This window comes from Dendrobates tinctorius, unplaced genomic scaffold (genome assembly GCF_039654945.1).
Source record: "Dendrobates tinctorius isolate UK_male_01 unplaced genomic scaffold, ASM3965494v1 ptg000120l, whole genome shotgun sequence".
Lineage (NCBI taxonomy): Eukaryota > Metazoa > Chordata > Amphibia > Anura > Dendrobatidae > Dendrobates > Dendrobates tinctorius.
Window position 1 is genome coordinate 18697297 of NW_027361788.1, and position 25545 is coordinate 18722841.

Consider the following 25545-nt stretch of genomic DNA (forward strand, 5'->3'; position numbering starts at 1 on the left):
GTTGCGTCCAAAGCGCTGCTGATTCCTGAACGTGTGCACCTACCCTAAGAGGGAGTTCCAGTATAAGGGCGCGTTCACACGTCCGATTTTCTTGCACGGGAATAATCTGTGCTCTCGAAGCGCACACAGCACTCGCACCTATGATATTCTATGGGGCTGTTCACATGACTTGATTGCTTTCCTCGAACAGGAGGAAAATTTCAGAGACATGTCCGATTTGTGATCAGAGTGTTGGATCAAAATTGGCAATGCCAGGCTATTGGTCTGTGAAAAAATTCTGACCACACTTGGATGACACCTTAGGGTAGTCCATTTTTCACGGACTGACAGACTGAACGAGCCCTAATGTGCGATATATAAAGGTTTGTTTTCCCAGCCACTGTATTTTGTGTAAGAAAAGGGAATAGTAATTAAAAATGTGCCCCAGGTAGAACAAAAAAAACAAACAAACAACTAAAAAGTAAGCACTGAGCTGTCTGCTGTAGGCACAATCTGCTAGTGTCCGAGGATCTCCTGAACATGGCTATCGTCCCAGGGGAGCAGTCACGACATGGACTGCGATACCCTGCCCTGCCATTGACACTGGGTACACAGCTGCATTTTGGAGAAGCCGCTTGCCCAATACTATATGCCCACGCCTCTTGAAGGGGTTAAATTCCTTAGGAGCAGGCATCCCATTTTTCTGCCTTGAGGCTGTGCAGAAATTGAGGCTTCTGAGAAAATGAAGGCTGACCTCATCCCTAAGCTCGGGGAGGCGGGTTCTCTCCTAAACTGCAGGCTGCCATAGACTCCCCCCTCTTCTTCACTTTGCTATTTTACCAATTAAGGCTTTCTCAATCTCGGAGGGAGAGAGAGAGGAGACATCAAGGGGGTGTAATTCAATTGACAGGGGAGCTGCGAGGCATTATCCCCTGTACTGAGAGGAGCACACGGAGCAGCCCCGACCCCTCCGCTTCATCTAGTGTGGAAGCTGCAGAAAGGAAAGGTAAGAGTCCGCTGTAATGCCCGGTGCCATCACCCACAGCCGGCTCCATGCTGGGCATTTCTTATACCCAGCCTTAGCATTACAGGTGCGGCTGTGAGACGCAGCAGTTCTTATGAAGCGGCGTTCTGACGCAGCGCCTTCCGTGCGCACTGAGGGCTCCCAGCTGTCACACTGCGTTGGAAACTACATCCAAACCCAGACTCTGATCCTTGTCACAAATGATCTGAGGGTGACAGCTAATGACTGAGCTGGGTCACACAGAGAAAAAGGTCATATATATGACCTCAGTAAGGTAACAATAAGAATAAGCTACTACTCGGATAAAGTACAGTAAAAACTGTCTAACTGTATGGATAAGCGCTGTGTGTAAATGAGCAAAATGAGTGTTTCTGGCAACAGATTGGGAGAATCTTCCACCATGATCCCCCCCCATTTGTGCCTTGAAGACCCCCATAATGATCCATTGGTGTATTTGGTACTCTGGAAATATGTATTGAGAATGCAGAGAACCTCCGAATGTCCTGATTATGAATTTGGCAGTTTGGTGGGTCACCTTCTAATGGCAGGGACAAGCTCTTCCTTATGTGTTACAGCGGAGACCCTTATGCACCTATGACATCCATAATAGGTAATCCAGGGAGACCAGAACACTTCACTGCTTGGCTGGATTTCTTCTCTTTGGCAAGTTTTGGAAAGTTAACTGATTGCATGGTGTCGGTAATTGTACTCCAGTTCTAGAAGTTCAGATCGGTGGGTTTCCCAACAGTACTAAATAACAAAAAGAGAATAGTATGCACAGATAGATAGATAATAGATAGATGATAGATAGATAGATAGATATGGGATAGATAGATAGATAGATAGATAGATAGATAGATAGATAGATAGATAGGATAGAACAGAACAGTTTCTTGTGGCTACTCCCTTATCTCATAGTATACTGGTGACTACTCCTAAGCAATGACCTGTGCGTGTCACAAATAGGTGAAAAGCCAAAATGTACCCACAGAAATCTGGAACTGCCTTTATTTCATAGCCTTTAAATCACATGCAGCTGTAGTATATCCCATAGAAAGGAGGCATGCAGGAATTTGTAGTTCCTTATTCACCATAGACATGTATGGAAGATGCCTCTGATATAGGGTGTGGAGTTGCATGTTTGATCACAGCCTTTTTGATGTAATGCCTTGTGTTTTGCTTCAGGATAAATGCATGGATTGTAGAGGTGAGGACTTTATTAACATTAAACAAAAATCGTCCTCTGTGAAAGACTGGCTATTGGTCACGCTTAAACTTTTCGTTCATTTTCAGATTCACACCATCATGTCAAGTTATTGCAGTGAGAAAAGAGAGCAGGGAGTGGCAAATGTGCTGCCCCGTTTTCAGAAAAGGGAAAAAAAGGTGCTTTTGCATCTGTTTTTAAATCCTAGATAAGCATTTATTTCCCTTGATTTTTATGGCGCCAGCGTATCCAATAGTTTATATACAATCTGGGGTCAGTGTCCTATGAAAATAGTTTGTTTTTGTATTGTGGGATGAAATCAACACAAATACAAGGAAACACACAAACTCTGGGCAGATGTTGTAGTGACTGGATACAAACCCAGGACCCCAAGAGTTGCAAGACACCAGGGATGACTGGCAGGCATTGAAGATGACAACTATTAACATTCCAATGTCATCATCCACTGAGTCAGAAAGAAGTCCACAAGTTACAGTACAAGCGGTAGATGAACAGACAAGCAGGTCTTTATACTGCAAGACAAAGCAAACATGTTAATCCGGACTTGTCTTCTGTGACCTTTAAATCAAACACTTAAAAAACTTCATATACTTGCAGGTGTTCATGTCGGACTCTTCCCATAAGTCTCATTCCAGTTATTTTTTATGGCATAGGAGCAAACCACTCAATGCCCGGGCAACTATGTACTGAAGGTCTTCTTTTGCACTACCAGCTAATGCTGAAAGCTATTGTTGCAGGAAGGGGGTAATGAATCCACATTCTTTTATCTGAAAAGGAAGCGTATGTAAAAGGCAATGTTTATTTTACTGGGTAATTGTGTAATCCTCTAGTGTTCAGTATAACTTTGTCATGACATCATGAGGAAAAGACTTAAAAGCCACAATAGGGATTAGCTGCTGGTCCTCGTCTCATCTTCATGTATGGTTAAAAGTTTCCTTGTAAAAAAAATAGAACTTATTAAAAATCCTCTCCATTTCTCAAGAGTGATGGGGTTTTTTAATGTTGCAGTTTATCTTCCACCTATGCAGTCCACATGTTACCTTGCACCTGCGCGGTCTATCAGAAGTGGCCTATCTCCTAGGTAAGGAGTGCAGAGCTTTAAAGCTCTTTACAATAAAGTGTGAAATGGCTGCTCTGAAGATGGTCGGATTGCTGCACACGAAAAGCTAAGGCTCCTCCAATGCAGCAAGAGGCAAAACTGAGGCTCCTCCGATACAGCAAGAGGCAAAGCAGAGGCTCCTCCGATGCAGCAGAGGCAAAGCTGAGGCTCCTCCGATGTAGCAGAGGCAAAGCAGAGGCTCCTCTGATGCAGCAGAGGCAAAGCGGAGGCTCTTCAATGCTGCAGAGGCAAAGCTGAGGCTCCGCCGATGCAGCAGAGGCAAAGCTGAGGCTCCGCCGATGCAGCAGAGGCAAAGCTGAGGCTCCTCCGATGCTGCAGAGGCAAAGGTGAGGCTCCTCCGATGCAGCAGAGGCAAAGCTGAGGCTCCTCCTATGCAGCTGAGGCTCCTCCGATGCAGCAGAGGCAAAGCTGAGGCTCCTCCTATGCAGCTGAGGCTCCTCCGATGCAGCAAAGGCAAAGCTGAGGCTCCTCTGATGCAGCAGAGGCAAAGCGGAGGCTCCTCCAATGCAGCAGAGGCAAAGCGGAGGCTCCTCCAATGCTGCAGAGGCAAAGCTGAGGCTCCTCCAATGCTACAGAGGCAAAGCTGAGGCTCCGCCGATGCAGCAGAGGCAAAGGTGAGGCTCCTCCGATGCAACAGAGGCAAAGCTGAGGCTCCTCCTATGCAGCTGAGGCTCCTCCGATGCAGCAAAGGCAAAGCTGAGGCTCCTCCGATGCAGCAGAGGCAAAGCTAAGGCTCCTCCGATGCTGCAGAGGCAAAGCTGAGGCTCCTCCGATGCTGCAGAGGCAAAGGTGAGGCTCCTCCGATGCAGCAGAGGCAAAGCTGAGGCTCCTCCTATGCAGCTGAGGCTCCTCCGATGCAGCAAAGGCAAAGATGAGGCTCCTCCGATGCAGCAGAGGCAAAGCTAAGGCTCCTCCGATGCTGCAGAGGCAAAGGTGAGGCTCCTCCGATGCTGCAGAGGCAAAGCTGAGGCTCCTCCTATGCAGCTGAGGCTCCTCCGATGCAGCAAAGGCAAAGCTGAGGCTCCTCCGATGCAGCAGAGGCAAAGCTAAGGCTCCTCCGATGCTGCAGAGGCAAAGGTGAGGCTCCTCCGATGCTGCAGAGGCAAAGGTGAGGCTCCTCCGATGCAGCAGAGGCAAAGCTGAGGCTCCTCCTATGCAGCTGAGGCTCCTCCGATGCAGCAAAGGCAAAGATGAGGCTCCTCCGATGCAGCAGAGGCAAAGCTAAGGCTCCTCCGATGCTGCAGAGGCAAAGGTGAGGCTCCTCCGATGCTGCAGAGGCAAAGCTGAGGCTCCTCCTATGCAGCTGAGGCTCCTCCGATGCAGCAAAGGCAAAGCTGAGGCTCCTCCGATGCAGCAGAGGCAAAGCTAAGGCTCCTCCGATACTGCAGAGGCAAAGCTGAGGCTCCTCCGATGCTGCAGAGGCAAAGCTGAGGCTATTCCGATGCTGCAGAGGCAAAGCCGAGGCTATTCCGATGCTGCAGAGGCAAAGCTGAGGCTATTCCGATGCTGCAGAGGCAAAGCTGAGGATATTCCGATGCTGCAGCGGCAAAGCTGAGGCTATTCCGATGCTGCTGAGGCTATTCCTATGCTGCAGAGGCTATTCCAATGCTGCAGAGGCAAAGCTGAGGCTATTCCGATGCTGCAGGGGCAAAGCTGAGGCTATTCCGATGCTGCAGGGGCAAAGCTGAGGCTATTCCGATACTGCAGGGGCAAAGCTGAGGCTATTCCGATGCTGCTGAGGCTATTCCAATGTTGCAGAGGCAAAGCTGAGGCTATTCCAATGCTGCAGAGGCAAAGCTGAGGCTGCTCCGATGCTGCAGAGACAAAGCTGAGGCTCCTCCGATGCTGCAGAGGCAAAGCTGAGGCTCCTCCGATGCTGCAGAGGCAAAGCTGAGGCTCCTCCGATGCTGCAGAGACAAAGCTGAGGCTCCTCCGATGCTGCTGAGGCAAAGCTGAAGCTATTCCGATGCTGCAGAGGCAAAGCTTCCTTTGTTTGAAGCATTGTAGACTGCACAGTTTTGAACCAGTGGCTCAGGCGAGCAAACCATCAATCATCAGGAGCACACTGACCCCTGCATGCAAGGAAGCAGGGTAGCAATACACTCCTGAAGATAGAAGATGAAAAAACCCTTTGAATATACATTTTGTCTCTTGACTTCTTCACACATGATGAATAAGTTATTTAGTACAATAACATAATAATTGATATACTTGTATTAATATATACTGTATATATTCTTGGACAATCTATCTCTTCTCAGTTTGGTGTATTAGAATCTGTCAGGAATTTTAGTCCTAGTCAACCTTTGTGCCTTTTTTAAATGATGTCCACCCCTTGATAACTATGACTATACGATAGCAATCATATCACTATTCAGTTCTGATGTCATATCCAAAGTGACCATCCTCAAGGATGACCCAACAACAGGAATAAAGACCCCCACACATTAAAAGTCGGCCAATTTTCACATGGTCAGCTGAGCATGTAATGTGTATAGGGGGCTCCTGACTATCCAAAGCAGATAATGCTGTGACACATGAGGATTGGCAGTTGGAATTTAGGTGCCCGATCCTTTAGTTCAGCAGGAAAATAAGCCACTGCCAGACGATTCTGGCGGAGCCGAGCATGCATGGGGGAAGTCAGCGGAAGAGTGGCTGTTGGCTAAACAATGGTTATAGCCATCTTATGTGTTTGATAAGCATACTACCCAAGCCCATTAGTCCAACAAAGGATCGGCAACACTTCAAAGCAAGTATTAAACATATAGATCCTGCAGTAAATTGTCTGTACTCGGATCAAGAAGTGTCTCTCAACAACAATATACAAAAATAAAATTTATTAGACATCCAAAATTATGACAGAATGAAAATAACACACATGGTGCCTCAACCATGCAAACAGTGGCTAGTTAAAAGGTGAAACATTAAAATGCCCAAGTAAACAATAATATCAACTATGTCAATTTACAGATTATCTATATATATAATTGCCTTAAATTGTCTGTCATCCACTTCCGTCTGTATGTCCCCGAATCCCACAATCCACTGCGCTGCACTGTAAGTACGCCGACCGCCATTTTGGTACACCCAAGTCCAAGTGATGCCACCTGGATCCAGGATGCAGCTGTGATCCCGACCGCGGCTGGGATCCCAGCTGCCGCTCGGATCCAGGCTACCGCTGCGATCCCAACCGCCCCTGGGATCCCAGCTGCCGCTTGGATCCAGGCTGCCGCTGGGATCATGAAGCTGTGAAAGGGGTGTAACGAGGGGGTATAACAAGAGGGGTGTAATAAAGGGGGTGTAATGAGGGGGGGAATAATGAGAGGGATGCCGCTGCCGGACCCCCGCCAGGACCCACTGCCTGACTACACGCGCCAGATCTCGCCGCTGCCTGCCCACCCACCTCTGTGCAGTCACAGCCGGCAGGAAAGACGGTGGCTTGAGGCCTGTGCTGGAGATTGGGTGCCGCCACCCTTTAGTGGCGCCGCACACCATCTCCAGCTCCAGCACAGACCGCAAAACACCGTCTTTCCTGCCGGTTGTGACTGCACAGAAGTGGGTGGGCCGCCACCTCCCAGGGCCACAAAGCTGCCCCCATCGTGATGTTACTGCCCTCCCGATGCGATAGCATCGGGCACACATCTAGTTTACTAATAAAGATAGAGAAAATTGATAGACATTCATCAGCAAAATCATTGCATATCCAAAATCTATTATCTTGCATGTGCATATACACAATGAGATGCAGCAGCTATATAGGGCAGAGAAACACTCAAGACCACAGTTCCAACACTGATTAGAGCCATGGTTTTGCCTACAATAGAAACACCCATAGCCTACTGCCATTGTAGCGTTCTTTCATGCACACATATCAGCAATTTTGTCCCCACTCCTCTACATATTACCTGGACAAGCGCTTCACCACCAAATTTCGGTCCAGTGACAAGCTAAACCACCGGTCCCCAACGCATGTTTCGCGGATGCATCTTCCTGGGGGTGTTTTTGCTGATGAATATCTATCAATTTTCTCTATCTTTATTAGTAAATAATCTGTAAATTGACATAGTTGATATTATTGTTTACTTGGGCATTTTAGTGTTTCACCTTTTAACTAGCCTCTGTTTGCATGGTTGAGGCACCATGTGTGTTATTTTCATTCTGTCATAATTTTGGATGTCTAATAAATTTATTTTTTGTATATTGTTGTTGAGAGACACTTCTTGATCCGAGTACGGCCAATTTACTGCAGGATCTAAATGTTTAAGGCTATGTACCCACGTATGCAGAAAATTCCTGACTAAAAACCGGACTCCTTCCCAGGAAAAATGCGTTTTTCATGTGTTTTTTCCGGAGCATCCCCAGTCTCATAGAATATAGTTGGAAATGCGTTTTTTGCCACAAAATTAATGAACATACTGAGCTTTTTACCGCGATGTGTTTTTTATGCCGAAAAAAACGCATCATGTGCACAAAAATTGCAGAATGCATTAGAAGAGTGGGATGCTTAATGTATGCGTTTTTTAAGCGTTTTTGCATGGAAAAACGCTTAAAAACGCGAAAAAAAACGCTTATGTGGGCACACAGCCTAAATCTTATGTGTTTGGCCAGCTTAAAAGTCTCGCTATAAGCAGCTCTTGATATATTATATATTTTGTGCAACAAGAAATCTTTTACAAAACCTGCATATTTTCCTCTCTTCCCCAATTTTTTGGGAAATATGGTACAACTTTTTATGTTCATGTCGGTTGAGTGGGTACGCTCTCCTTATTGATGTAAGAATTATGTGTCTTTCTCTGTTACTCCACATCTCTGCTGATGCTTCTTTACTGGGTATCTGCAGCTGCACCCCCCCCCCTCATTTTTAATTTCTAGTTACTGATTTGCTCAAATTTTTTTTTGTGATTGAGGAGATTTCAAAAGAGTACTATGGGCTTTTTTTTTTTTATCTACGGACGTTTCAAAACTACGGGTTGGTAAATTTCTGCACTTCTTGTATCAGTTACACCCCATGTGCTTTACATATGTGTGAATGTTTGCCATCACTTGCTTCTACAATTGTTTCTTGCAATATCACATACCACAGTCAACATTTCACACATTCTTTCCAATAGATTGCGTATGACATGGCGGATCCATTACTTATGCCAGTTTTTTGTACTGTACATTAGAGATCATGATTTCACTGTTGGGGTGCCTGGTGTATATAAAGGATAACACACAAACAAATCAATAAACCCTAAGCCAACACTAATCCCACCATCACAAAAGCATAAGGAAATCTATTGTGAATGTAATTGTGTAACTTACTCTCGTTAAAATAACTTGACCTGAAACCAATATCTTGTTTTTTGGTTAAGATACCACTTAATGTATATCGCTAAAAAGTCTCATCTATCCATTCTTCCTTTAAATGGAATCTGTCAGCAGGTTTTTGTTATGTTATCTGAGAGCTGCATGATGTAGAGGTTAAGACCCTGATTCCAGCGATGTGCCACTTACTGGGCTGCTATTTGTAGTTTAAACAAAATCAGTGTTTTATCAGCAGGAGATTATCACTAGAGGACTAGGTGTCTCATGCCATGTAGTCCTCCTGCTCTGTATAGCCCCGCCCCTACCACTGATTGGCAACTTGCTGACATTGTACACAGGAAGCTGCCAATAACTGGTGTGGGCGGGGTTATACACAGCTCAGGATTTCAGCACTGTTAGATCTACAGCAGAGAAAACTGGGATTTTGTCAAAATTGCATGGAGCACCCCAGTAAGTGATACCTCTTTGGAATCAGGGTCTCCACCTCTAAAATCAGATGATAGACTAACTTTCTGTAGTTAGTTGTTGAACATAAGAGACGATAAGTTGATGTTTTACATCGTCATTGTGTTTTGCAAAACTTTTGCTAATGCGGTGTTCTCTAACCTACACACACAAAAATCATGGGAACTACAAGTGCCATGCTGATGTTTCCCTTGGTCAAATCGAACCCAGGTCTCTGATGCTGCTGTAAAACAGTGTAACCCACCGATCCACCATGTTTCCTCCCAATAAAGCCCCCTATATTGAAAAAGCATAAGCGTCCAAGCTTTAAATAGCTGGATCTCTGGCTGCAATGAGAACATTTCAGCGGCCTTGTTCCCTTCGAGTTTCCTCCCCTGAATTCCATGTTCGAGCTGCACCCTGCCCTGACCTCTTCTGGGTTCTGTCAGTGTGATGAGGTCAGCGTTTTCCTGAAGGAAATGTTGTGGTGCTCTAATAATATTCCACAATTAAGTTGAGGTCTCTGTATCGGGCACACCACATGAGGCTGTATGTTACTAAGCTTTCATTCCTTTGTTTTTGTTTTTTAGAATGGAAATCTGCTTTATCAGGGTGAAGAAAAAAGTTACTAATTATAATTTTGTCACAACATTATATGAAAGAAGCAAAATTCAGACTGAAAACAAAAATGTCACCCTTGTAAAAGGTTTATAAGCAGAAAAGTGACTTGTACACAAACTGACGCAACGTTTTTCATTTTTGCATCGGAAAGGGGTTAAAATCGCCAGCCGGCAGGACGTCTGTCAGGTGCCAGCCAGGTATTTTGCCTGGAAAGTATAATGGACCTATTAGAATAGGATGCCTGCAGGATACCAGCTTCTATCTCACAATGCAGGCACATGATCCGATCATACCACAGCTCCTGGGCAGGGGAGGAAGCAAAATAGTATACAGATAGCACAGCAGGGCTCATGGATGATTCTTTCAGATAAAACATTGAGGCAGTGAATTGTCTGTATACTCTCTTTTGCTTCCTTCCTTGCCCATGTTCCTGCAGACACGGCCATTACATCGTACACAGCAGGGGCACATTTATAAGATTATCTCGGCACAGGAACTTTTGTTTTATCACATCCAGTTGTGTAACTTATTTTTATTCCAAGATCTATTAATGGGAACCTATCAGGACCCCCATGCCCTCCAATCAAGCAGCATTCAGCTATGTGTGATTAAACTCCCCCCCTAACCAGCCCTGTATAACATAATTAAGTTAAATAACCTCCACTTTTCCTATGCTAATGAGGGCTTTGACCAGTCGATGGGGCGCTAGTTTCCCCAGACCAGTCAGCCTTTTTTCCATGTTAGCATTATGGTTGAGCTTCCTGGATCATGCCAGCTGATCGGCGCCGCAGCTGCATGTGAATGGAGAGCCAAAAAAACAGGCACTCTGTGCATGTGCTGTGACAGCTGCGGCGCCGATCTACTGATCAGCTGGCGCAATCCAGGAAGTCGGGTTCCCTCTGCAGCTTTTCCGGTAAGCCCTATAGCTTGCCAAATAAGAGGGAACCCCACGCCCCTGTGGGCTTGATAACATAATTTGCACAAGTGGCATCATCTCCGCTCATTCCGGCAGCGTCACTGCGTCTCTGAAGCCAGGTGCACGCTTCCCGGCTGCAGAGGCACACACTGCCCATGGGCATCTCTGAAGCTGGGAAGCGCACACCCGGTTTCAGAGACTCAGTGACGCTGCCGGAATGAGCGTGTTAGTGATAGCATGGAAAGAGGGCCAACTAGTCTGGGGCAACTAAACGTCCCATCGACTAGGCAAAGCCCTCATTAACATAAGAAAAGTGGAGGTCATAAATCCTTTTTTAAAGCATTTATTTATCTGAATTATGTTATACAGGAAGAGAGTTTAATCACACAAAGCTGAATACCTGAATGCTGCTGGATTGGAGGGCATGGGGGACATAACAGGTTCCCTTTAATTAAAATGTGCTTTGTGGGAATTTAAGGCCTCATTCAGACATCCATTTTTAGCCTGTGGAGCGGTTTATATGAGTGTGGGTTTTTTTGCAGACCGTGCACCCACCATAAAAATAACAAAGACATGTCCTTTTTTGATTGACATCAGAGATTTAAATTACTCATACTAGTCTATGGCTCCATGAAAATCACGGACAGCATGCGGACGGCATCAGTGTGCCATCAATGATTGAAATGGTAAAGAATAGGAGAAGCTTTGCAATTTATTACCCTAATTCATTTTTTTTCATATGTGAAAATCACTGATGAAAAAATGGTGGTAAGAATTAGCAACGTGTCTGTGTTTTTACGTACGAGAAAATGCAAAGAATGACTGAGTGAGGCCTAAGATGAAGAATTCATCCGTATGCCCGAAGTGTACACCTATAGTAGCCAGTGGCTTAGCGTGGGTTGCCAGCGGCGCCTGGTGCAAGGTAATTATTTTGTGCCCCCAAGCCTGTAGGCCAGTAACACTCCCTGAATCCCTTCCACCAGTGCAGTATTTGAACCCTTAGTCCCCAAGCGCGTGTTGTATTAGGCCGGAGTCACACTAGCGAGGAATACAGACGAGTGAGAGGCGTTAAAAGCACGCATTACACATGGACAAATAATTATGGGGCAGCTTCCATCAGCCGTATATTTCTCATCCGTATCCTACACTCCGTGCCACTCGCAGCATGCTGCGGTTGTCAGCGTACTACGGCCGTAATACGCCAATGCAAGTCTATGGGGGCTCAAAAAATACGGATTACACACGGACCACACATGTGACTTGCGAGAAATACGCACCCGGTGTCTTTTAGCAAAGCCGGCAATTCAGTGCGCTATACAGTAAACTCACACTGACAGGTTTTATAAAGAAACGAAAGAATAGATATAGACACATAGAATATATATATATATATATATATATATATGTATAAATATACATGTCATTGAGACACATATTATATTTATACATTTTTATGTCACAGAGTTCTTCATAGCAGAATAGTCGCTAATTCAATTGCCGGCTTTTGTCAAATCATTCCCCAACCTGACATGAAATGACACATGGTTTACATTCAGTAAAGCATTTCATTTCATGTTTTTTTTGTATGTCTTTCATTAGTAATTAGATGAGGGTTGATGTGTAAAATTTGGGAGGTGTAGGTGTTAATTTAAGGGGTTAATTCGTTGTAAAAAAAAATGTGTGGGCTCCTGCAGTAATTTTTCAATGCGGAAGCTCACACATTTTTTTACAACGAATTAACCCCTTAAATTAACACCTACACCTCCCAAATTTTACACATCAACCCTCATCTAATTACCAATAAAAGACATACAAAACAAAACATGAAATGAAATGCTTTACTGAATGTAAACCATGTGTCATTTCATGTCGGGTTGGGGAATGATTTGACAAAAGCCAGCAATTTAATTACCAGCTATTCTGCTATGAAGAACTCTGTGACATATAAATAAATAAATATATATATATATATATATATATATATATATATATGTGTGTGTCTCAATGACATGTATGTATATATATATGTATTCTATGTGTCTATATCTATTCTTTCGTTTGTGTTATAAGACCTGTTATTGGGCTCCATTATATGTCCATTTTGCAAGCCTGCGAGAAAATCTCGCCATACGGATTACATACGCAAAATACGCGACCACACCTTGCTTACGGATGACATACGGAGCACTATTTAGGGGTCATTCATCCGTATTACGCCTGTAAACTACGGACCGTATTTTGCGTCGGTTAGTGTGACCCCGGCCTTATAAGAAAATACTGATGTAATTAAAGTAAAATTTCTGTACATTCCCTTAGTCTGTTAAGAGGAATAAATGGAATTCATGTATAAAATTATCAGTTTGCATCAGGCATGCAATTGTAAGCAAAGAAGGCCCCGTTGGTTATTGTGGCGTTCATTTGGGTTCCGCTTTGTGCCAGTTTTCTGAACAGCAGAAAAAGTTCTGCATGCAGGAAATTGTTTTTTCCATTTTAATAAAGGACACAAGTCTCTATTGACCCTTTAAGAGCCTCGCAATATGACTTAGGATACTTAGGATGACTTAGGATAAAAGCCAAATCAGAACCTCCATTTCCAGACTAGGTGTTTTGGGGTAGTGCAAAGTATGATATCTGATTTGGCTAGGGGAGAGGCTATGGACTTTGGTTGCTTCCAATGAATGCCATGAGTTGCCTCTTAATGAATTTGGTGCTTTGAACTCCAGAGCTTCCTTTATTAAGACTAACGTTCAAGACGTGAGTTGGGCTCGTAGACTTTATTCACTTAGAGCTATACAGCCTCTCATATAATAGCTCTGTTGCTCGCTCGAAGTTGTATGCAGAGTGCAGCAGTCAAGATGACTTTGGCATGCTATTGAGCTCTGCATAGGCAGCAATCCAAGATGATAAAACACTTAGTATAATCATTATGATGAGTGGTTTGTCATCTTGGTCTCTGACAGAGCACTTGTTGGGTATCGGGCACACACCTTATGTTACTAGTAGAAATGGCACTTGCCAGCCACTCAGAGAAGATTCCTTAGGACTGGTCATGGCATATTGATGGAAAAACAGAATTTTATTGACCCCATAGAATATGAAGCAACCACCTCCGTGGTCTCCACACACCGTGGTCTCATAGTTGGTCCACAACCAGTGGCCTAAGAGTCTCATTAGGCTTATAACCCCTAGTTGAAAAATCAAAAAGTTGGGGACCTCTGCCATAGATTCAGAAATGTAAAGGGGTTGTTGATACCACTGGGGCCACCTACAGCCAGCCATGCAGTCATATAAAATGATTGGCTGACCATAGATAGATACATGGAATGGAAATGAGCTGTATTCATTATATTTCCTTTAAAGGGGTACAAAGAACATTTCCACTGATGTTTTTGCCTTTACTAAATATGGCTCAGAATCTAATTTTTCATATCTCGTGCAGACACAAACCATACCAGGGCAAGTTTCAGAGGAAGTCTTTAACCCATCAGTATATGGGAGGAAACCAGTTACACTGGGAGGAAACCCACACAAGCCCAGGCAACAAACACTATGACTTTCATATGCAATAAGTATATTGCAGGGTTTTCTAATAAATGATCCCTAGAATGTGGTATCAGAGGGAGGATAGATTGTGAATTTTACAAGGAACTTAACTTGGGTTTAGAGAGAAGCGGATAAATTCATAGGACCCTGGCCCTGCAGCCACAGTAGTCTGTAAACTGCCTGCTACCTACTGGATTCTCTGCTCCTCTTCTGGTATGAAGCTTGGTGCAACGTCATCGTTGCAGCCTAACGCATGCATAGTGCTGCGTGGGGCCTACAAAATCAGACGAGGCAAGTTGGAGGCTTTCTTTTGGAAGCCTTGGACTACTGACGTGGCCACTGGACAAGCATCCTAATGACTGTGTCACGCCGCCCCACTTGGGGGCGGGACCTCGGGTTCGTCATCACCACCTCCGGTGCCGCGGCCGCTCCGAGGGTCCCGTCGGGTGCGCACGCGCACCTCTCGCTCCTAGCTCCGTGATTGCGCTATGTTCCAGTGTGCACGCGCGCTCTGCCCAGCTCAGTCTTTGGTCTTGTCCTCTCTATGATACTGGAGGACTTGACCCGGAAGTTCTAGGACTCAGGTGCTATATCAGGCTACCTCTTCCTATGGGAGGTGCCTGATTATTGTTGTACTTCCTGGCTTGGTCTGCCGTGTCCCTGCCTGGCTGTGCGCTGTATTCGGGTACTCTGCCTTGTACTCTATTGTGCCTCTTGGCACACGCTCTGAACCTGCACTCTGCCTTGTACTCTATTGTGCCTCTTGGCACACGCTCTGAACCTGTGTGGGGAAGGTGACTTGACGGACAGACTTGACTGGAAGTAGGAGGGAATGGTTGGTGCACTATGGACGGAGATTGACAAGGACAGCAGGGTGATAGCTGGGAAAGATAGACAAGAGAGTGCAGTACCTAGAAATGACCACAAGATGGCAGGAGGGAGTAGTTCAGGACTCAACAGCAGCTTAGGGCTTGAGAAACACTTAATCATGGGGGGGCGGGGAGATAGGAACCCAGGAGGGGAATTCCCGGTGAGAGAGGGGATAAATAGGACTGGTTGGGGTTCCAGGCAGTTTAGTGGGAGGAGCTCAGCAGAGGAAGACTCAGGACAGAAGGCAGAGAATGGTGAAGAGCTCGACCAGGGGACTGACAGGAGAAGACAGTCAGGGGGTGGCCCTGACACGACGTACCGCAGAACAGACGAGGCCCCGGGGGTACCGATTGGACGACGACCTCGGGAAGGTGAAGCGCTGGCGGTAGATTGGTCTAGGACAGCCCCAGCGAAAGATCCGCAAGGGACGTCATCACGACGTCTAAAGGAAAGGTGAAAAGTACCCGGGCCTGGAAACGAAGAGAACTGTAAAGGAACTGCGGTGCATGGCTATGGTCGTCAGGAGGACGGCCAATAAACCCGGATCTGTTACAACTGAATTCTGCCTCCGTCTCGTCTTTGCATCGTCCGGTCGTGGTAAGCAGTGGACCACCCCCCAATCCGGCCCCCTACCACACCTGCACTCTGCCTTGTACTCTATTGTGCCTCTTGGCACACCCTCTGAACCTGTACTCTGCCTTGTACTCTATTGTGCCTCTTGGCACATGCTCTGAACCTGCACTCTGCCTTGTACTCTGCTGTGCCTCTTTGCACACGCTCTGAACCTGCACTCTGCCTTGTACTCTGTTGTGCCTCCTGGCACACACTCTGATCCTGCACTCCGCCTTGTACTCTGTTGTGCCTCCTGGCACACGCTCTGATCCTGCACTCGCTCTATCCTGTACTCCGTTCCAGTACTCCGTTGTGCCTCCTGGCACACGCTCTGATCCTGCACTCGCTCTATCCTGTACTCCGTTCCAGTACTCTGTTGTGCCTCCTGGCACACCTGCTGTCTAGCTCTGTATTCTGGCGTGCTCCTTTGCACGCATCCCGCTTTGCACGTTCCTGCAGACACACTCACTCGTGTCTCCTGTGAGCTGGCTGCCTGGTGCCAGAAGTCGTGGTACCTAACCCCCTGGGGCTTGCCCCTGACACTCCCTGTATAGGGGGTGGTTCTCACTAGGTCAGCTCGCCCTGGGCGGGTTGGTGCCACGACCCAGAGGGTCCACTCCAGGAGTCGTCACAAATTGACTCATTTGCACTAGGGATATTGGGTAAGCAAGAAGGGTTACCCTCTGAGAAGGGTTTAGCTATCTGAGTGAGATGGCTTTGACTTAGTTTTGGAACTGGACAAGTTCTGAAACTGCATCAAGGGCATCTCATCCAGCCAGACAGTCAAGCAGCTGTGTCTGTAGATGGGCATCTAGCCTGGTTAATATCTAGCTATATTGTAAGGATCATCAGCATAGCTACTGTACGTCTGCTAATGCAGCATTTCTATCCTATGGGGTAATGACATTTGTACAGTTATGCTCAAAAGTTTACATACCCCGGCAGAATTTTTGCTTTCTTGGCCTTTTTTCAGAGAATATGAATGATAACACCAAACCGTTTTCTCCACTCATGGTTAGTGGTTGGGTGAAGCCATTTATTGTCAAACTACTGTGTTTTCTCCTTTTAAATCATAATGACTAAATCATAATGACAACCCAAAACATCCAAATGACCCTGATCAAAAGTTTACATACCCCATTTCTTAATATCGTGTATTGCCCCCTCTAACATCAATGACAGCTTGAAATCTTTTGTGGTAGTTGTGGATGAGGTTCTTTATTTTCTCAGATGGTAAAGCTGCCCACTCTTCTTGGCAAAAAGCCTCCAGTTCATGTAAATTCCTGGGCTGTCTAGCATAAACTGCGCTCTTGAGATCTCCCCAGAGTGGCTCAATGATATTGAGGATAGGAAACTGAGATGGCCACTCCAGAACCTTCACTTTGTTCTGCTGTAGTCAATGACAGGTCGACTTTGCCTTCTGTTCTGGATCGTTGTCATGTTGGAACGTCCAAATACGTCCCATGCGCAGCAGTATTTGCTGATAATGTGCTGCATTCATCTTTCCTTCAACTTTGACCAAGTTTCCTGTGCCTCTGTACCTCACACATTCCCAAAACACCAGCGTTCCATCTCCGTGCTTTACAGTAGGAATGGTGTTCCTTTCATCATAGGCCTTGTTGATCTCTCTCCAAATGTAACTTTTATGGTTGTAGCCAAAAAGTTCAATTTTGGTCTCATCACTCCAAATTACCTTGTTCCAGAAGTTTTTAGGCTTGCCTCTGTGATGTTCTGCATATTGTAGGCGAGATACTTTGTGACATTTGCACAGTAATGGCTTTCTTCTGGCAACTCGACTATGCAGCCCATTTTATGTCAATTGACTCCTTATTGTGCATCTTAAAACAGCCACACCGCTAGTTTTCAGAGAGTCCAGTATTTCAGCTGATGTTATTTGTGGGTTTTTCTTTGCATCCCGAACAATTTTCCTGGCAGTAGTGGACAAATTTTTTGTTGGTCTACCTGACCGTGGTTTTGTTTTTACAGCGCCCCTGAGTTTCCATTTGTTAATCACAGTTTGAACGCTGCTGACTGGCATTATCAATTTCATGGATATCTTTTTGTATCTCTTTCCTGTTTTATACAGTTCAACTACCTTTTCCCGTAGATCCGTTGATAATTCCATTGCTTCCCCATGACTCACAATCCAGAAAGGTCAGTGGCTGGATGAAAGATGCAAGAGTCTGTCTGGATCCCAGAACCTCACTCAGCTTTTATGCACACACACTAATTACAAGCAAACAGGTCACAGGTGAGGATGTTACCTTTAGTAACCAGTCGGCACAACTTGTTTGTGTCAACTTCTGAGCATGTTATCAGGCCAAAATCACCAGGGTATGTAAACTTTTGATCAGGGTCATTTGGATGTTTTGGGTTGTTATCATTTAAAAAGAGAAAACATAGTAGTTTGACAATAAATGGCTTCACCCAACCACTAACCATGAGTGGAGAAAAAGTTTTGGTGTTATCATTCATATTCTCTTAAAAAAGGCCAAGAAAGCAAAAATTCTGCCGGGGGTATGTAAACTTTTAAGTATAACTGTACATAGATATTATGTATAATAGCTATGTAAATGGTCTGCAGATTTCTTTGTTCACATGATGTATGAAGCGCTCTTGATGCATAATTTAATAATGAAAGTAGTAGAAAGAGAAGTTCCGTTATTAAATGTTTATTAAATACTGTTTACTGTTCAATGGTAAAATAAATATTGATACTACTGCCTTGGTTGAAAAGTAGAAAAAAAAATAATAGTACAACGAAAAACAACAACTGAGCTCTACTACATCTGCAGGTAAAAAAAACTGTGATTCTATCATAATAACTGCTGCACCCAGTAAACTAAATGATTCATCACTGGAATCAGGGTCTTAGTCCTCAACTTGCTGATGTCAGATTCAGATCTCATTCTCATTTGCATGAAAAATGGACAAGTGCAATGTGATAAAAAATGCTATTTTCGGAGTCCCTGCTCATTTGCGATTTTTTTTTTTCTCCTCCACTCAGATTGGACTGAGAACAAAATTGCAGCATGCTGCGATTGTCCTTGTATCTCGGACAATAGTCAGCAATGCAAGTCAATAGGTGTGATGAAAAAAAATCTCATGATACTCGGACCATGCGAGTGCCATCTAATTTTTACACACCAATGTCCTTGAAATCCCGATATTTCATCTGCCACTTACAGTAAAATCACAGCGTGACCCGACAAAATAGGATATTGTAGATATACAGTGGGTACGGAAAGTATCCAGACCCCTTTACATTTTTCACTCTGTTTCATTGCAGCCATTTGGTAAATTCAGAAAAGTTCATTTTTTTTTCTCATTAATGTACACTCTGCACCCCATCTTGACTGAAAAAAACGGAAATGTAGAAATTTTTGCAAATTTATTAAAAAAGAAAAACTGAAATATCACATGGTCATAAGTATTCAGACCCTTTGCTCAGTATTGAGTAGAAGCACCCTTTTGAGCTAGTGCAGCCATGAGTCTTCTTGGGAATGATGCAACAAGTTTTTCACACCTGGATTTGGGGATCTTCTGCCATTCTTCCTTGCAGATACTCTCCAGTTCCGTCAGGTTGGATGGTGAACGTTGGTGGACAGCCATTTTCAGGTCTCTCCAGAGATGCTCAATTGGGTTTAGGTCAAGGCTCTGGCTGGGCCAGTCAAGAATGGTCACAGAGTTGTTCTGAAGCCACTCCTTTGTTATTTTAGCTGTGTGCTTAGGGTCATTGTCTTGTTGGAAGGTGAACTTTCGGCCAAGTCTGAGGTCCAGAACACTCTAGAAGAGGTTTTCATCCAGGATAACTCTACTTGGCCGCATTCAAGTTTCCTTCAACTGCAACCAGTCGTCCTGTCCCTACAGCTGAAAACCCCCCTCATAGCTTGATGCTGCCACCACCATGTTTCACTGTTGGGATTGTATTGGACAGGTGATGAGTAGTGCCTGTTTTTCTCCACACATACAGCTTAGAATTATCACCAAAAAGTTCTGTCTTCATCTCATCAAATCATGAATCCTTCTCCCTGCTTTGCCACCCGGCCGTTATGGGGTCTCTGAGCAGGTGGTGGGGGGCCGGTGCCAGCAGTGGGCCCCTGCCCGTCGTCGAAGGGTCAACTGTATCGGCATCTAGCCGATACAGCTGACCGCATTGATGAGATAAGGAACGTTACGCTCCCTCTCCCATCATCCCTCTCTCAGCGTCTGACGCAGACACTGACAGCGGGCGCAATGATGTCACTACCCGGTGCCGGCTGTCAGGAGATGAGCGGGAGCTCGGAGCAGCGCAGGAACCAGGAGGAAGAGAGGTGAGTATTTATTATTTTTTTTAATTGGGCTGCATTATAATACAGAGGCTGCCTATGGGGTGCATTATAATACAGAGGCTGCCTATGTAGAGTGCATTAGAATACAGAGGCTGACTATTGGGGTGCATTATAATACAGAGGCTGTCTATGGGGGTGCATTATAATACAGAGGCTGCCTATGGGGTTGCATTATAATACAGAGGCTGCCTATGGGGTGCATTATAATACAGAGGCTGCCTATGGGGAGTGCATTATAATACAGAGGCTGCCTATGGGGAGTGCATTATAATACAGAGGCTGCCTATGGGGAGTACATTATAATACAGAGGCTGTCTATGGGGGTGCATTATAATACAGAGGCTGCCTATGGGGGTGCATTATAATATAAAGGATGCCTATGGGTGTGCATTATAATACAGAGGCTGACTATGGGGGTGCATTATAATATACAGGCTGCCTATGGGGAGTGCATTATAATATACAGGCTGCCTATGGGGAGTGCATTATAATATAGAGGCTGCCTATGGGGGTGCATTATAATATAGAGGCTGCCTATGGGGGTGCATTATAATACAGAGGCTGACTATGGGGGTGCATTATAATACAGAGGGTGACTATGGGTGTGCATTATAATACAGAGGCTGCCTATTGGGGTGCATTATAATACAGAGGCTGTCTATGGGGGTGCATTATAATATAGAGGCTGACAATGGGGGTGCATTATAATACAGAGGCTGACTATGGGTGTGCATTATAATACAGAGGCTGCCTATGGAGAGTGCATTATAATACAGAGGCTGACTATGGGGAGTGCATTATACTACAGAGGCTGCCTATGGAGAGTGCATTATAATACAGAGGCTGTCTATGGAGAGTGCATTATAATACAGAGGCTGTCTATGGGGGTGCATTATACTACAGAGGCAGCCTATGGAGAGTGCATTATAATACAGAGGTTGCATATGGGGGTGCATTATAATATAGAGGCTGCCTATGGGGGTGCATTATAATACAGATGCTGCCTATGGGGGTGCATTATAATATAGAGGCTGCCTATGGGTGTGCATTATAATATAGAGGCTGCCTATGGGGGTGCATTATAATACAGAGGCTGACTATGGGGAGTGCATTATACTACAGAGGCTGCCTATGGAGAGTGCATTATAATACAGAGGTTGCATATGGGGGTGCATTATAATACAGAGGCTGTCTATGGGGGGTGCATTATACTACAGAGGCAGCCTATGGGGGTGCATTATAATACAGAGGCTGTCTATGGGGGTGCATTATAATACAGAAGCTGCCTATGGGGGTGCATTATAATACAGAGGCTGCCTATGGGTGTGCATTATAATACAGATGCTGCCTATGGGGGTGCATTATAATACAGATGCTGCCTATGGGGGTGCATTATAATACAGAGGCTGGCTATGGGTGTGCATTATAATACAGAGGCTGTCTATGGGCAGGGCCGGCATCAGCACCCGGCGTACCCGGGGGGGCCCGCTCGGCACCTGAACAAGTTTTTTTTTTAATTTATGAGTCCGGGGTCAGTCCCCCGCCCTCCACCCTCCACAAAACATCATACTCACTACTATCTTTTTTTCTGTGAGAGCGCATGGTCCACATGTTACCGCTCATTAAGGTCATGAATATGGACGCCACTCCACTCCCATAGGCATGGCGCCCATATTCATGACCTTAATAAGCAGTACCACATGACCGCGCGCTTTCACAGGAAAAAGTTGCCGGCGCCTGGACTCAGGTGAGTGGCCTTGAGATTGAGCAGCGGCGGGGCCGGGGGGGGAGAATGAGCAGGGGGGGCTCAGGGGGAATGAGCCCAGCCCCCGGGGGAGATGAAAGCAAGCCGGGGGGAATGAGCCCAGCGGGGGAGATGAGAGTAAGTGGGGGGAGGAAATGAGCCCAGGGGGAATGAGAATGAGCCCAGGGGAGATGAAAATGAGCCCAGCAGGGGAGATGAGCCTATTATACTCTATGGGGCATTATATGGGGCCCATTCTATATGTATGGAGCATTATATGGGGCCCATTATCCTGTTTGGAGCATTATATGGGGCCCATTATCCCATTTGGAGCATTATATGGGGCCCATTATCCTGTATGGGGCATTATATGGGGCCCATTATCCTGTATGGAGCATTATATGGGGCCCATTATCCTGTTTGGAGCATTATATGGATTCCATTATTCTGTATGGAGCATTATATGAGGCCCATTAATTGTAGTACATGTTAAAGGGGCCCACTGAGACACTTTCATCTGGGGCCCACAAAAACCTGGAGCCGGCCCTGTCTATCGGGGTGCATTATAATTCAGAGGCTGACTATGGGGGTGCATTATGTTACAGAGGCTGGCTATGGGGGTGCATTATAATACAGAGGCTGGCTATGGGGGTGCATTATAATACAGAGGCTGTCTATGGGAGTGCATTATAATACAGAGGCTGCCTATGGGGGGTGTATTATAATACAGAGGCTGCCTATGGGGGTGCATTATAATACAGAGGCTGCCTATGGGGGTGCATTATAATACAGAGGCTGCCTATGGGGTGCATTATAATACAGAGGCTGCCCATGGAGGTGCATTATAATACAGAGGCTGTCTATGGGGGTGCATTATAATACAGAGGCTGCCTATGGAGGTGCATTATAATACAGAGGCTGCCTATGGGGGTGCATTATAATACAGAGGCTGCCCATGGAGGTGCATTATAATACAGAGGCTGACTATGGGGGTGCATTATAATACAGAGGCTGCCTATGGGGGTGCATTATAATACAGAGGCTGCCTATGGGGTGCATTATAATACAGAGGCTGCCTATGGAGGTGCATTATAATACAGAGGCTGACTATGGGGGTGCATTATAATACAGAGGCTGACTATGGGGGTGCATTATAATACAGAGGCTGACTATGGGGGTGCATATAATACAGAGGCTGCCTATGGGGCTGCATTATAATACAGAGGCTGTCTATGGGGGTGCATTATAATACAGAGGCTGACTATGGGGGTGCATTATAATACAGAGGCTGACTATGGTGTGCATTATAATAAAGAGGCTGCCTATGGGGGTGCATTATAATACAGAGGCTGCCCATGGAGGTGCATTATAATACAGAGGCTGTCTATGGGGGTGCATTATAATACAGAGGCTGCCTATGGGGGTGCATTATAATACAGAGGCTGCCTATGGGGTGCATTATAATACAGAGGCTGCCTATGGAGGTGCATTATAATACAGAGGCTGACTATGGGGGTGCATTATAATACAGAGGCTGACTATGGGGGTGCATTATAATACAGAGGCTGACTATGGGGGTGCATTATAATACAGAGGCTGCCTATGGGGCTGCATTATAATACAGAGGCTGTCTATGGGGGTGCATTATAATACAGAGGCTGACTATGGGGGTGCATTATAATACAGAGGCTGACTATGGGGTGCATTATAATAAAGAGGCTGCCTATGGGGGTGCATTATAATACAGAGGCTGCCTATGAAGAGTGCATTATAATACAGAGGCTGACTATGGGGGTGCATTATACTACAGAGGCTGTTTATGGGGGTGCATTATAATAAAGAGGCTGACTATGGGGGTGCATTACAATACAGAGGCTGCCTATGGGGTGCATTATAATACAGAGGCTGCCTATGGGCGTGCATTATAATACAGAGGCTGCCTATGGGGGTGCATTATAATACAGAGGCTGTCTATGGGGGTGCATTATAATACAGAGGCTGCCTATGGGGGTGCATTATAATACAGAGGCTGTCTATGGGGGTGCATTATAATACAGAGGATGCCTATGGGAGTGCATTATAATATAGAATCTGCCTATGGAGGTGCATTATAATACAGAGGCTGCCTATGGGGGTGCATTATAATACAGAGGCTGCCTATGGGGTGCATTATAATACAGAGGCTGCCTATGGAGGTGCATTATAATACAGAGGCTGCCTATGGGGGTGCATTATAATACAGAGGCTGCCTATGGGGGTGCATTATAATATAGAATCTGCCTATGGGGGTGCATTATAATATAGAATCTGCCTATGGAGGTGCATTATAATATAGAATCTGCCTATGGGGGGTGCATTATAATATAGAATCTGCCTATGGAGGTGCATTATAATATAGAGGCTGCCTATGGGGGTGCATTATAATACAGAGGCTGCCTATGGGGGTGCATTATAATACAGAGGCTGCCTATGGGGGTGCATTATAATACAGAGGCTGCCTATTGGGGTGCATTATAATATAGAGGCTGCCTATGGGGGTGCATTATAATATAGAGGCTGCCTATGGGGTGCATTATAATACAGAGGCTGTCTATGGGGGTGCATTATAATATAGAATCTGCCTATGGGGGGTGCATTATAATATAGAATCTGCCTATGGGGGTGCATTATAATATAGAGGCTGCCTATGGGGTGCATTATAATACAGAGGCTGTCTATGGGGGTGCATTATAATATAGAATCTGCCTATGGGGGGTGCATTATAATATAGAGGCTGCCTATGGGGGTGCATTATAATACATAGGCTGCCTATGGGGGTGCATTATAATATAGAGGCTGACTATGGGGTGCATTATAATATAGAGGCTGCCTATGGGGGTGCATTATAATACAGAGGCTGTCTATGGGGGTGCATTATAATACAGAGGCTGCCTATGGGGAGTGCATTATAATACAGAGGCTGCCTATGGGGTGCATTATAATACAGAGGCTGCCTATGGGGGTGCATTATAATACATAGGCTGCCTATGGGGGTGCATTATAATATAGAGGCTGACTATGGGGTGCATTATAATATAGAGGCTGCCTATGGGGGTGCATTATAATACATAGGCTGACTATGGGGGTGCATTATAATATAGAATCTGCCTATGGAGGTGCATTATAATATAGAGGCTGCCTATGGGGGTGCATTATAATACATAGGCTGCCTATGGGGGTGCATTATAATATAGAGGCTGACTATGGGGGTGCATTATAATATAGAGGCTGCCTATGGCGGTGCATTATAATATAGAATCTGCCTATGGGGGTGCATTATAATATAGAATCTGCCTATGGGGGTGCATTATACTACAGAGGCTGCCTATGGCGGTGCATTATAATATAGAGGCTGCCTATGGGGGTGCATTATAATATAGAATCTGCCTATGGGGGTGCATTATAATATAGAGGCTGCCTATGGGGTGCATTATAATACACAGGCTGCCTATGGGGGTGCATTATAATACAGATGCTGCCTATGGGGGTGCATTATACTACAGAGGCTGCCTATGGGGGTGCATTATAATACAGAGGCTGCCTATTGGGGTGCATTATAATATAGAGGCTGCCTATGGGGGTGCATTATAATATAGAGGCTGCCTATGGGGTGCATTATAATACAGAGGCTGTCTATGGGGGTGCATTATAATATAGAATCTGCCTATGGGGGGTGCATTATAATATAGAATCTGCCTATGGAGGTGCATTATAATATAGAGGCTGCCTATGGGGGTGCATTATAATACATAGGCTGCCTATGGGGG

General features: G+C 45.4%; 1 protein-coding gene across 6 annotated transcripts in view; it reads left to right on the forward strand.

Annotated features, from left to right (window-relative positions):
- Nucleotides 1–836: 836 nt before the first annotated feature.
- Nucleotides 837–25545, forward strand: part of FLNA (filamin A) — a 143947-nt gene continuing 119238 nt past the window's right edge. For all 6 annotated transcript variants that reach the window (XM_073590823.1, XM_073590825.1, XM_073590824.1 and 3 more), the window contains exon 1: nucleotides 837–985. The gene's annotated coding sequence lies outside the window, so the exon portion shown is untranslated. The remainder of the gene's footprint in view (nucleotides 986–25545) is intronic.